At 40.0% G+C, this 12,164-nt stretch overlaps 2 long non-coding RNA genes across 6 annotated transcripts; one reads left to right on the plus strand and one right to left on the minus strand.

Annotated features, from left to right (window-relative positions):
- Positions 1-2,769: 2,769 nt before the first annotated feature.
- LOC123443395 lies at positions 2,770-5,747 on the minus strand. Of its 2 annotated transcripts, XR_006630649.1 has the most exons (4): positions 5,450-5,747; positions 3,285-3,405; positions 3,133-3,176; positions 2,770-3,046 (listed from the first exon to the last, which is right to left on the minus strand). It is a non-coding gene; the product is annotated as an uncharacterized LOC123443395 (long non-coding RNA). The 2 variants fall into 2 exon arrangements; XR_006630650.1 differs by lacking the exon at positions 5,450-5,747 and having other exon boundaries at positions 3,133-3,206; positions 3,285-3,312.
- A 1,981-nt stretch (positions 5,748-7,728) lies between these two features.
- LOC123443396 lies at positions 7,729-11,366 on the plus strand. 4 transcript variants are annotated; one of them, XR_006630653.1, is made up of 5 exons: positions 7,770-8,339; positions 9,919-9,991; positions 10,127-10,268; positions 10,749-10,994; positions 11,082-11,366. It is a non-coding gene; the product is annotated as an uncharacterized LOC123443396 (long non-coding RNA). The 4 variants fall into 4 exon arrangements; XR_006630651.1 differs by having other exon boundaries at positions 7,779-8,339; positions 10,141-10,268; XR_006630652.1 differs by having other exon boundaries at positions 7,729-8,339; positions 10,120-10,994.
- Positions 11,367-12,164: the final 798 nt, after the last annotated feature.

Genomic DNA, 12,164 nt, shown 5'->3' on the forward strand with positions numbered 1-12,164 from the left:
TAGTTGCATCATTTGAGTTCTCCACGGTGATACGTGGAAGTGAAGTTTGAGAAGCTTATTACCTTTGGTACTTAGTACCCTAGATATTGTTCTTCGTGGATGCTTTGGCATCCTAGAAGCTTGGTTGTGTCTCGAAGCTCAATCATTGTGGTGTAAAGCTCCGGGCAAGCGTCGGGGTCTCCAATTAGGTTGTGGAGATTGCCCCGAGCAATTTGTACGGGTATCGGTGACCGCCCCCAAGGTTTGCCATTTGTACGGGTTCGGTGACCGCCCTCAAGGGTCCCTTAGTGGAATCACGACATCTTGCATTGTGCGAGAGCGTGAGGAGATTACGGTGGCCTTAGTGGCATCTTGGGGAGCATTGTGCCTCCACACCGCTCCAACGGAGATTAGCATCCGCAAGGGTGTGAACTTCAGGATACATCATCGTCTCCGCGTGCCTCGGTTATCTCTTACCCGAACCCTTCACTTTACTTTGTGATAGCCATATTGTTTATTGTCATATATCTTGCTATCACTTAATTGTTTATCTTGCTTAACATAAATTGTTGGTGCACATAGGTGAGCCTAGTTGTTGTAGGTTTTGTGCTTGACAAATTAAATGTTAGTTTTATTCCGCATTTGTTCAAGCCTAAACCGTAATTATTTTAAAGCGCCTATTCACCCCCCCCTCTAGGCGACATCCACGTCCTTTCACACACATTAGTATGTATTGTTTCCAATAAGTCGGTTGCTCTCTCCTTTATTCCTGAGAATGGAGTCTTAGTAATCTTGCCCATGAGGCACGGTTCGCATGTGTCAAATGATTCAAAGTCAAGAGACTCTAATAGTCCATCAGTATGGAGCTTCTTCATGCGCTTAACACCGATATGACCAAGGCGGCAGTGCAACAAGTATGTGGGACTATCATTATCAACTTTACATCTTTTGGTACTAACACTATGAATATGTGTAACTTCACGATCGAGATTCATCAAGAATAAACCATTCACCAGCGGAGCAGGACCATAAAACATATCACTCATATAAATAAAACAACCATTATTCTCTGACTTAAATGAGTAGCCGTCTCGCATTAAGCAAGACCCTGATACAATATTCATGCTCAAAGCTGGTACTAAATAACAATTATTAAGGTTAAAACTAATCCCGACGGTAGATGTAGAGGTAGCGTGCCGATGGCGATCACATCGACCTTGGAGCAATTCCCACTACAAGAAAACAGACTTGAAGTAACACAATCATGTAACAGATTGAAAAATGTGTTACAAGGAAAATTACGGTAACACAACATTTTGTGTCCAATGACAGGTAGTAACACAGACTATATAAAGCCACAATATGTGTTACATGAATATTATAATTGTAACATATAGATATGTGTTGGTCGAATGTGTTACATAGATTTTTATACGGTAACATATAAATATGTGTTACTGAAATGTGTTACGTGTTAGTAGCACATAATCATGGTTGCTACATAGTGTTACGGGCTCTATTATAGGAGGAACTAGGAAAACTAAAATCAACTACATACATAGATCAGAAATACTTTTGATACACAAGGCCCATGTGCCAACATGATATTTTATAAATATCTTGTTTTTGTAAATAGTGTTTTCATTCTTTGATAATATGGTATGAAAAAACAAAATAGAATATCATATTAACCATACTTTTAAGAAAATTTTAGGATGACTCGATGACCATAAATGTGAAATGCACACTTTAAAATGATCATATGAAATTAATTACTTGACGTCAATACTTACAAAGGAGTGGACGACCAAGGCATCGTCCCTAGTTTAGAGTTTGGTACGTATATATTCAACTAGTATTTCAAGCGAAACAGTCCTTTTATTATTTTTGTAAACATTTTTACTATCGAACGTTTAAAATTATTGACGTGTTATTCTTATGTAAACCATGCACTACATGCACGATTTTAAATCGCCATGATCACGCGCCACTATTTTTGTTGGAGAGCCTCGGCACTATGATAAGGCAGCCGCTACAAAATCCTCATGTGGCTCCCTCCAGCAGACAAGGCATCGGTGTTATCGCTTGGACGACACCAGGACGGGAGCACACAGACCGCTCGCCATCGATCCCCTTCAGAAGGCAACAAACCAAAACGACGACCGTGGAGGTGGCAGGGCGAGGCGTCATCACCAGCAACCATAACCACCAGGCAAGGCGAAGCATTTTGCTGACGATCGTGGCCGCGACCACGATGGGGCGCAGCGACCGTGGGGGCTGCAGGGGGATGCGCTGTTGCCAGCAACTATCATACGGCGAAGCGAGACGATGCACTAATGACTGTGGTCGCAACCACGACAGGTGCGTGGCACTGGCAACCTTCAAATAAGCAGCTTCCTCACATCGACCATCATACTCTAGAGGCTCGCTTGCGTGGGCAACATCCTGTTTGGTGTTGCGTGTGAAAAATGACCAGGTTGGAATGCTATCCAAGCAACAGTTTCAGTTGTATTTCCTTTACACTGGTATATATCTCCCAACAAAATACCCTTGTAAAGAATCACAGGCGGAAAATGTATCCGATATCCCAAGCAGGGCCTAAAGATCACAAGATCGGAAGCGAACAAGATATCAGGCTTGACCATCAGAAACAAGATCACAAGAGAACATGATATCAGGCTTGGCCATCAGAAACAAGATCACAAGAGAACATGCAGCAAAATATCATCAATCAAGAGACCAAATGCAATGATCGAAGAATCACTTGAGTGGCTGGCCTAGCCGTCTTACTTGGATCTTGATAACTCGCTCATTGATATTATAAATATATATCAAGAAAAACCATGGACGTTTATACAAAACTGTTTGTATGTAAAGAGTAACAGAATCTCAAATATGATGAGGACCTGCTGTGAACATGCTACGAATATGTATGTACATTTTTGCTGTCTGCTGCTGTTGTCGTCGCCACCAGAGCGGCTTATTGTCCGAGTCTAGCACTCGTGTAAAAAATAACTTCACGCACACACGCTGGATGATGACGATGATCTGCTGCTCTTGTTAAATCCTGGGGTCATCATTATTAGATGAGTGAGAAGAAATTGAAAAGCAATAATAAAAACAAAAGTTGGGTTTATATGTTGAGTGGAAGACCTCATTCTTTCGAGTTTTTGAAGGGTGTAAGCTCAGCCAACGATCTGCAAGAACATACAATGGTTCTTAGTGCCCTGCAAAATCAGCTTTGACTTCAGATAAAACTACAGTGTATATATAATCATGAAAATGCTGCTCGAACAGAGAAATACCTTTATATGATTTCCCTCCACTATTCTTCATCGATCAAAGCATTAGAAGTAGCATCCACAATTGTTCCCTCAATATCGGATCTTACCCAATGTTGATCTTTCCTTTTCTTTTTAAACATATCTATGAGGTGAGAAACATGGAATGGCTCAGCGTCTAAATCTCGTGTGCATTCATCATTTCCAGTGTCACATCTATCTCTAGGTAGCGTATAATGCATCACCACTGACCAACCTGGGTTCAGTTCGCCTTCTAGGTAAAAGACTTGATCGGCTTGGTTAGGCAAAATAAAAGGCTCATGTTCAATCTTGTCTCCTTTGTGCATCAAATGTGAGAAGTTAAAAAGTGTGTAGCCATACTTGTCCTTTTTAATTCCTTTTAGAGAAACATCAACCCGTTCACACTTAAATAAATCCACCAAAAATTGTCCAGAATAGTTCAACTTAATAATATCTCAATTATCCTGCCATAGTAAGTCACATCACCTAAAACAGGGACCGGATCACCTGGTGCAGCATATGTAGATGTTTTGGCACGTACATCTTTTCTATTTACCTTTCATTTGCGGGGGGACTACATCTCGGGCTGCAGTGACTTGCCAATTTATATTCCTAATCCTTCTGATGTTTGTGTATGCAGACCTTTTAATCTATGTTGGAAAGGTCTGATGAAAATGGAAGTACACTGCAGTTTGAAAATAAATCTTGGTAACGTTTATGGTCGGCTGTTTACTCAATATGTTTTCTCAAACTCTGCTACTGTTAGTGATAAACTGATAACAAGTTCATTAGTTCATATAGCAGTTCATAATTTGCAATTTTGGAACAGAATGACTTCAAAAGGTTTATGATCCCTATTTAACCTACGGATTATACATTATCTATCTAGCATCATAGGAATAATATCTGGTGTCTCTTCGTGATAGGTACATTGGTGATACATTTTTATTTTCATATTGTTTCCTTAGCAATATAGGATTAAATGCATGTCCCTCTGTTCAGATCCTGTTCTATTGTCTATCGACAAGGTGTTTGATGAAAGCCGAAGTAGGCCAGAAATCTTGCTTAAGTATATACAACCATCGCCTGACAATGTTTACTTACTCCGCTGCATAAATGTAAGGAGCGTACTAATTCAGAAATTTCTTCCTGATGCTAAATATGCTGACACACCATCAGGTGTCTGTCGTATGCCAACAGTCTTATTCCTGCTAATATATGGTTACACTACCCTATATCACTTTCACTATCATGTAGATTTGTGTTGCATCTCCCTAGTTCTATTTTCTAGTTCATGTGAGTGAATGATGCATTTTAACAACTCCGATTTGATTGTGCATTGCTACTGTTCTAGGTGTTCTGGTACTCTCTTTGAACATTTTGTTTCATTGATTAGTATTCTGGAGGATCAAGTTGGAAGGCTGAGGATGGTTAGATAATCGCGGCGGCTTGAACTTCAGGAAAATTCAGTAAAAAAGATTAGTACCTGCAGTTCTTATACAGAGTGAATAGCTTGAAAAGTTAGAAATTGATCCATTTAAACAGGGAATGGTAAGAAGTGTCCCAGTATATACGAATTATGATTCCCAAAGATGGTGGCATTGAAGGTCAACAATTTATGCATCAGATTCCTCAGGGTCAACAATTCAAAGTGTCATAGTATATATTCTAATTCATAGACTGTTGATGTAGGCTGCGTCCTTTATCTGAACCTTCTGCCTAATGTCTGAACTACAAAGGATGATCTCATGTTTGACTTTGCAATTCTCATCTCGGGACAAGTAAAAAGACAATCTCATCTTAGGATTCAGTAATGGAGGGGAGCAGCGCTACTTCGCCATTAGGAGAGCCCATAGTTGCAATGGCCACAAGATGTGCACCAGCACCATCACGTGAGAAATCCGTCTAAGAAAATATACGCCCTTATCAACTATCATATCCATGCCAAACCATAGGCACGGAACAAGTAAGGGCTAATGTGAACAACCGAGAGATTTCATGGTTGAAACTACAAGGTCCTGTTGTGTTCTATGAATGTCCACAACCTGTATTTAGTACTATTGGTCCTTATTTTAGCAGATAAGGCCACACGGGACAGGCACGAGAGCAGATAAGGGAGGAGGACGGAGAGCTGAGGACAGAAGAAGGAGGAGGGAGGAAGCATGTACCTTGCAGCGGACAGTCCGGCGACAAGGGCGAGCTAGGGGCAGCGACCAATGGTGGCAGCGATGGCGAGCTCGGGCGGCGACCAAGGGCGGCGGCGATGGCTACCAGGCGTCGGCGTAGCTGGACGAGGAGGAGAGGATCGAGGGGAGACGGAGAGGGCCTCGAAGGGGATTGCGAAGGCGCCAGCACCGGTGCCGGAGTCGAAGTGGATCAGGGAAGCGGCGGTGCTGGTCGTGGAGAAACAGATCGTGGGAGGCGAGGTGTGGTAAGGCAACACTTTACGGGGGGTCCTCGGTGGTATGACCCGGATTTTTTTTCTTTTGAGGAATCCAATTACAGTGTGCACATACCAAATAAAATTATTTTGGGGGTCACTATAAATAAAATTATTTTCACAAAGGAAATAGTATAAGTCTTTTTAAATATTTCACTATGGACTACATACGGATGTATATAGACATACTTTCGAGTGTAAATTCTTTCATTTTGCTCCATATGTAGTTTTTAGTAGAATCTCTATAAAGATTTATATTTAGAAATGGATGGGAGTATATTTTATTAAAAACACGGATTACAATGAGTACACACCATGCCACTGCAAGAGGTGTACATAGATGTCTTGCAGTATTGCATAAAAGACTCCACGAGAAGTAAAACTAGCATTTCACTCACGAAGAATCTTCCGCCACGCCGAAACGTCGCCCACCATCGTCTTCCACGGTCATCGAGGCAACACAGAAGAAGTAAAGGGGTTGCCTTCATACCCAAATATCACCAGATCCGAAGACCGACAAGAAGACCGAGCCACCTACTTCTCAGTGCCGCCCATTAGAACGACATTGAGATGGAGGAAGAGCAGAATCGGATTATTCCATTGCCGTCCCTTCTTCATTGTTGACGCAACACCTCTCACAGAAAACTGTGTCTATCTTATCTCCTAGAGAAGAGAAACTACGAGGGTGGTGAAGCGGCGGACGAAAATGACGAGGACCCATAGTGGCGCTCGAGTCGAGAGGAAAGGCAGAAGATCGCGTGCGATCACCTCTCTGGATCCGTTTCCACATAGGCATGTTTTTGTTGGTATTGTTTCACCGATTCGCTATGGGCTATGGCTACTTATATTTTCGTTCATGGACTCGATTGAACCATGGGTTTAGTAGTTATCCCCTCCCCTTATTCTCTGTCACCATGGGGATGAAAGGAAGGAGGACACTAGACTGATGTGATAGCCTCTCGGATATGGTCTTAAAAATTTGTCGACCATCAGTTGTAGTTGATGCATATCATCGTCGTCACTTTATAGCACCACCGCATGCGTTCTTAGAACCGATCAAAAGTCGCTGGTCACAACATACTCCCGGACTAGTCGTAACTTTTAGCATAGTCGTTACAACACCATGGACGATCGGTCGTAGCTGACGCGTATCGTTATCACCACTTTGTAGCACCACCCCATGCGCTCTCTCTCAGCACCAATCAAAAGTCATCGGCCTCGGTTGTCACAACATACACTCTGGTTGGTCACAGCTTATAGCATTGTCGGTCATAGATTTCTCCCACACCGGTCATAGTTTTCATGGACAGTTGTGTGGGAATGACGTGATGTTGATTGAGGCAACCGATCAAGGGTGATATCGGTCGGTCGAGTTACAATGTTTTTCTTTAACCAGCCAACGAGGTTGCAAGTTTCATTTTTTTTGGTACGAATGCAAGTATGGTCGATTTTTTGAACTGTGTGTACCTGGGATACCCTCCTGTTATGCTCTATCATCATCTAGGTGGAACAAAGGAGGAAACGATATTGATGTACCAACCTTTTGGATATGCCGTTACAGCACCATCGTTCGTCGGTCACAATTTTGTCCCACGCTAGTAGTAGTTTTCATGCGAAGTAGTGTGGAAATGACAGTTCAGATGACCGTTCATGAACGAGATGTTACGTAAAACAATTTTATAAAGTCATTACTATTTAGGTATATCTAATTTCCCTTTGAATCAATAATAAAATAAATATACTATTCTTTGCATGGGAAAAACACTTTTTGAAAAATATCCATGCCAAACAAATTAATATACTCTCTCAGTTTCTAAATATAAGACCTTTTAAAGATTACACTATGAACTAAATACAGATGTACGTAGGCATATTTTAGAGTGTAGGTTCACTTATTTTGCTTTGCATGTAATCTTCTAGTAAAATATCTAAGAGGTCTTATATTTACTAACGCTGGGAATACATAACCAAAACAATTTCCCTCTAGTTCTCCTTGATAAAAAATGGGGTAAATCCAAATTCCCCTCCTCTTCTCGATGGTCCTTTAGCGCAAAATTTACAACTTTCGCGCTTACTTTTCCCTCCAATTACTCAGAAAAGGCTAAATAAATTGGGTCCCACGCCCATCCACATCCAGCCCAACCGCCCATCGTTCGGCGGCTACCTCGCCGCACTCCAACGCCCAGCACGCCGAGCACGCTGCCCCTTCAGCGCCAAGCACGCCGCCCCTTCAGCACCCAGTGCGGCCGCCACCTGCAACCCCTTCCCATCCCAACCTCAGCCCCCATATCGATCTGCCGCTTCCTCAACTTGCCTGCTTTGGCGCCGTTTCCTCGATCTGCCTCGGCGTCGTTCGGATTGTTGCGCCGACGGCTTCATCGGTCTTCAGCTCTGGCACCTACATCCTGAAGGAATACGATCTCGTGGCTGGTATGAATTTGACGCTCACCCTTTCCTGATCTGTCTGTGAGATGCATGCTAGGTAAATCACCACCAGGGCCGGCCCAGAGGGGGGCGAGGGATGGAAGAAGAGGCCCCCGATATGTGCCATGTTTTGTCCATGTACGGATCGACCAGCTATCGTGGCTTGCCGCATGCAGCAAAGCAGCACAGTGAATGTATATTCTCCTCGGCTTCTATCCCCTCTTTTATACGCTGCTTCTGATTGTTCCTTAGTTCGTGAAGGTCATCCTAGTAGTCTCTCTATCAAACATATGCTCGCTTCGCTGCACCAGAAGATATGGCAAATAACCATTTATTTATTTTGACATCATTTTCAGCAAAAAGATGAATACAATTTGAGAAAATAATTGTTTCTGAACAATGAAAATATTATAATATATATTATATATTATACTATGGTAAAGGAGAGTATGAACTAAGGAAAGAAAAGATTCTTGCTGCCAGAGTCAGAAACCAAAAGGTAGATCAAAGTAGAAATCACAGTAAGCACTTTCATATTTGTAAGTTCAAAAGATAGAACAATATGTATGCATCAAGAAGAATTCAAATCTCACGGAAGTTCTATGCCATTTGCCGTTAGCCACCACATGGACAGTACATAACAAGATTTAGCTTAAACTGATAATACACATGTATGCAATTATAGCAATATAGTTTAACAGATCACTTATGGGAAACTAGAAGCTAATCTATGGCAGTGAACTGGAAAAGGAGGAGAAATTCAGAGTACTTTCTATGAATTGTTATTGTTGTCACCTTCAGTGGAATCCTTCTTCTTTAGTTGTCACTTTCTGCGAATAAGGAGCAAAGTTGACAAAATGACCAATTTCTTGGGGGTTTAGTTGGGATGGTTAATTGGAAAGCATGAGTACATGTATGAATCTGAAACGTGCTCATGTTATATTGATGCACAAGTTCTATACGTAAGCATAGACTCGCATTATCTTGAGACTCGGAGTTTGCTAATTCAAGTGCACAAGATTGCAGGCTATATCTATGGCACATAGTATCTTGTCTGCATAGGACTATTATTTTTCCTAGGCATGTTGGTGGCATAATAAAAATCAGAAACGAATTTCCATTTAACATAAACTCTAATATATATATCATGCGTACGTTTTATACATATGTATTTGTTCACCATAGAGCGGCTTCGTGTTGTTCCTACCTAAACTTTTTCTTAAAAAAATATAATTTATTGTAGCAAAAGCATAGTTGTTGACTGAAAGTCAGCTGTACACTCAACCTCAAATTTACAGGATGCAACAATATATTTTGAGTCAAGATAACAATGTCAATATTGCTAAAACCTGAGCGGAGAAACAAACTTGAGGCATAGGAAATCCAAACAGTAAGAGATGTAAGTATAGCTTTTTGGGTAAATATCCACCTGCATGCCTAGTGGACATGGTTTCGATATACTCATTAGCTCCCAAGAACGCATCGTCATTTAGTGGTGGGAGTGTCCTGATTAGTAATAATATAGGACAGAATCCTTCCGTATTTGTAGCAGCTTCCTCACAAAAGTATCAATGACAAATTCCAGCTAATCCTCCGTCCAGCATAAATATCCACGTGCTTTCATAGGTCCAAGTGTAAAATGGAGGTAGACACATGCTTCACTTCAGTACATTAAATTTACTTGTACATATATATTATCCAAAATCAATAAAATGGTTACTATAGCCATCTCATTTTTTGAGCTATGAAGACTGAAGACGATTGTTTTTGCAGCATGTTCAGGCACAAGGCAAACTGAGGAAAAACAATATCGCATTAATCGAATGCTGCTACTAAAGAGTAAAAGGTACATTTAAGAAAGCATAAACAATACTTATGTGACTTAAAACTAAAACATGTCCCATTAGGACAGTAATTTCAAATTATGCTACATGTAAACGGATAAAATAGGTTCAAAATTAAGTAAATAATCAGGTTAAAGGTCACACCGTCTAGGTTGCAAAGAGAGCTTTCACAAGACCTTTTCGGAAGTAATCTCACCAGCTCCTTAATGACTGGAAGCAACCCAGAATGCTGCACAGCGATACTTCGTGTAAGGAAGGGCAACATCAGTTCTGTAGGAGGTAAATATATATCTTCGTTGCTTAAATAGACTACAAAAAATCTGTTCAGTGCTACCCTTGTCTTAAAAGTTGAAATCAAGCATTGATGTCCACATCACATGGTGGTCGTATTTCCTTCTACTCAAGCTGAAACTAATGAATAGTTCAAACTTATGCTTCATAATAATTTGGAGATTAATATTCATCAAAATTAAGCAGGGATATGACCACCAAAGTACATGAGTATTACACCCAGATTTGTTTTTAAAAAGTAATGTACTCACATGAGAAGCGGTCTACTATATGCACCAAGAACTCCAGCCAATCAGGTCGGTAGAGTTCTGTTGGTATGGCAGCTACTGATTTCTTTGCTGAAGTGAGAACATTGATACCTTTTTGGAGTAATTATGTGCCTTTTGGAGAATTGTTATTTTTCTTGTACCAATTATTTCTGGATGTACCGATCATTATCATTCAATGTTAATATTGTTCATAATATAGGTTGATTCCAAAGTAGTTTTAAAGACTTCAATATATCCCAACAAGCGGAATGTTGCGTTTGGTACTATTCGGAGTACTGGTCCAAGAACCAAGGCTGGTGGTATCGAGTTAGGTGCTGAATTTTCCCTTGTGTGCATTGATCAACCTGTTATTGATAATGAGGAGTTGGTAAGGGAAGTTTCTGATTGCAAGGCAATTGGTGATGCTTTCTCTTAAGGATACTTAATTGCCTGGCCTTTAGCTTTTGTAAGTTAAAATCTTCTCTTCTGTATTTTGAAAACATATTTGTGCACATTTAGTCACATATATCTAAGGTGCAATTTTCTTTTACAGATTTGAGAGAAGGACAATTGAGTTGCAGCCGAATTCTTGGATCAAGAAGCATTTTTTCAAGAATTTAGCTACTAATAGTCATAGTTTTACATTGATAGACTCAAAAATGCAATGTCATCCACAAGATCTTTTTCTTTGTTCCAATTGATGCAACTACTATGTTGTAATATTCTCCATAGTTGTGTTTTATATGCTAAAAAAGATATGAATGGTATCTTTATTGTAATGCATATGTATCATACACTCTTGTATATTTGTAATAAATATCTTCATATTTCAAATTTATGTATGTGTTGTGGTTCAAATTTTATATTATTTTGATGTTGCCACATAATAATAATAATATGATTAACTATTTAAGAAATTGCATTTATTTATTAAATTAAATATATTTCATAAATTGGGTATTAAATTTTATGGTTAATAATAAAAACAAATACATTAATTATGTTACCTATTGATATTGTAGTAGTGTTATCGATGGTGTTACTATATTTACAAAATTTGTTACTAGAGTGCTTGATTAACTATAAATTATAGTGTTGCGGTATTTGGATATTATGTTACCGGTTGTCTTTTCATGCTAAAAAAATGTGTTACAATTTGTGTTACTATAGTTACAAAAACATGTTACCATAAATGTTTTACGTCTATGAAAACATGTTACTATGGTGTTACTATAATTACAAAAATGTGTTATCAATGTGTTTGGTAACACACAATACGCATGTTACTAGAATGTAATTGTAACATGTTTTTTAATATGTGGTAACATTTAATATGTGTGACAGTTAACATCACTTAGTAACACGGTCTAACGTAACACATTTCAAACTGTGTTACTATATGGCCTGGTAACACACTTTTGGGCATGTAGTAACACAAGGCGGTGTTACCAAAGCTCCGTTCTGTTGTAGTGTCCCGACGCGCATCGTCACCTCGTCCTTGGCTAGTCTCCGCTTATTCCGCAGTTCCTGCTTTGAGTTGCAAATGTGAGCAACAGCACCGGTATCAAATACCCAGGAGCTACTACGAGCGCTGGAAGGTACACATCAATAACATGTATATCACATATACCTTTAA

The sequence above is a fragment of the Hordeum vulgare genome, chromosome 3H (assembly GCF_904849725.1).
Source record: "Hordeum vulgare subsp. vulgare chromosome 3H, MorexV3_pseudomolecules_assembly, whole genome shotgun sequence".
Taxonomy (NCBI): Eukaryota; Viridiplantae; Streptophyta; class Magnoliopsida; order Poales; family Poaceae; genus Hordeum; species Hordeum vulgare.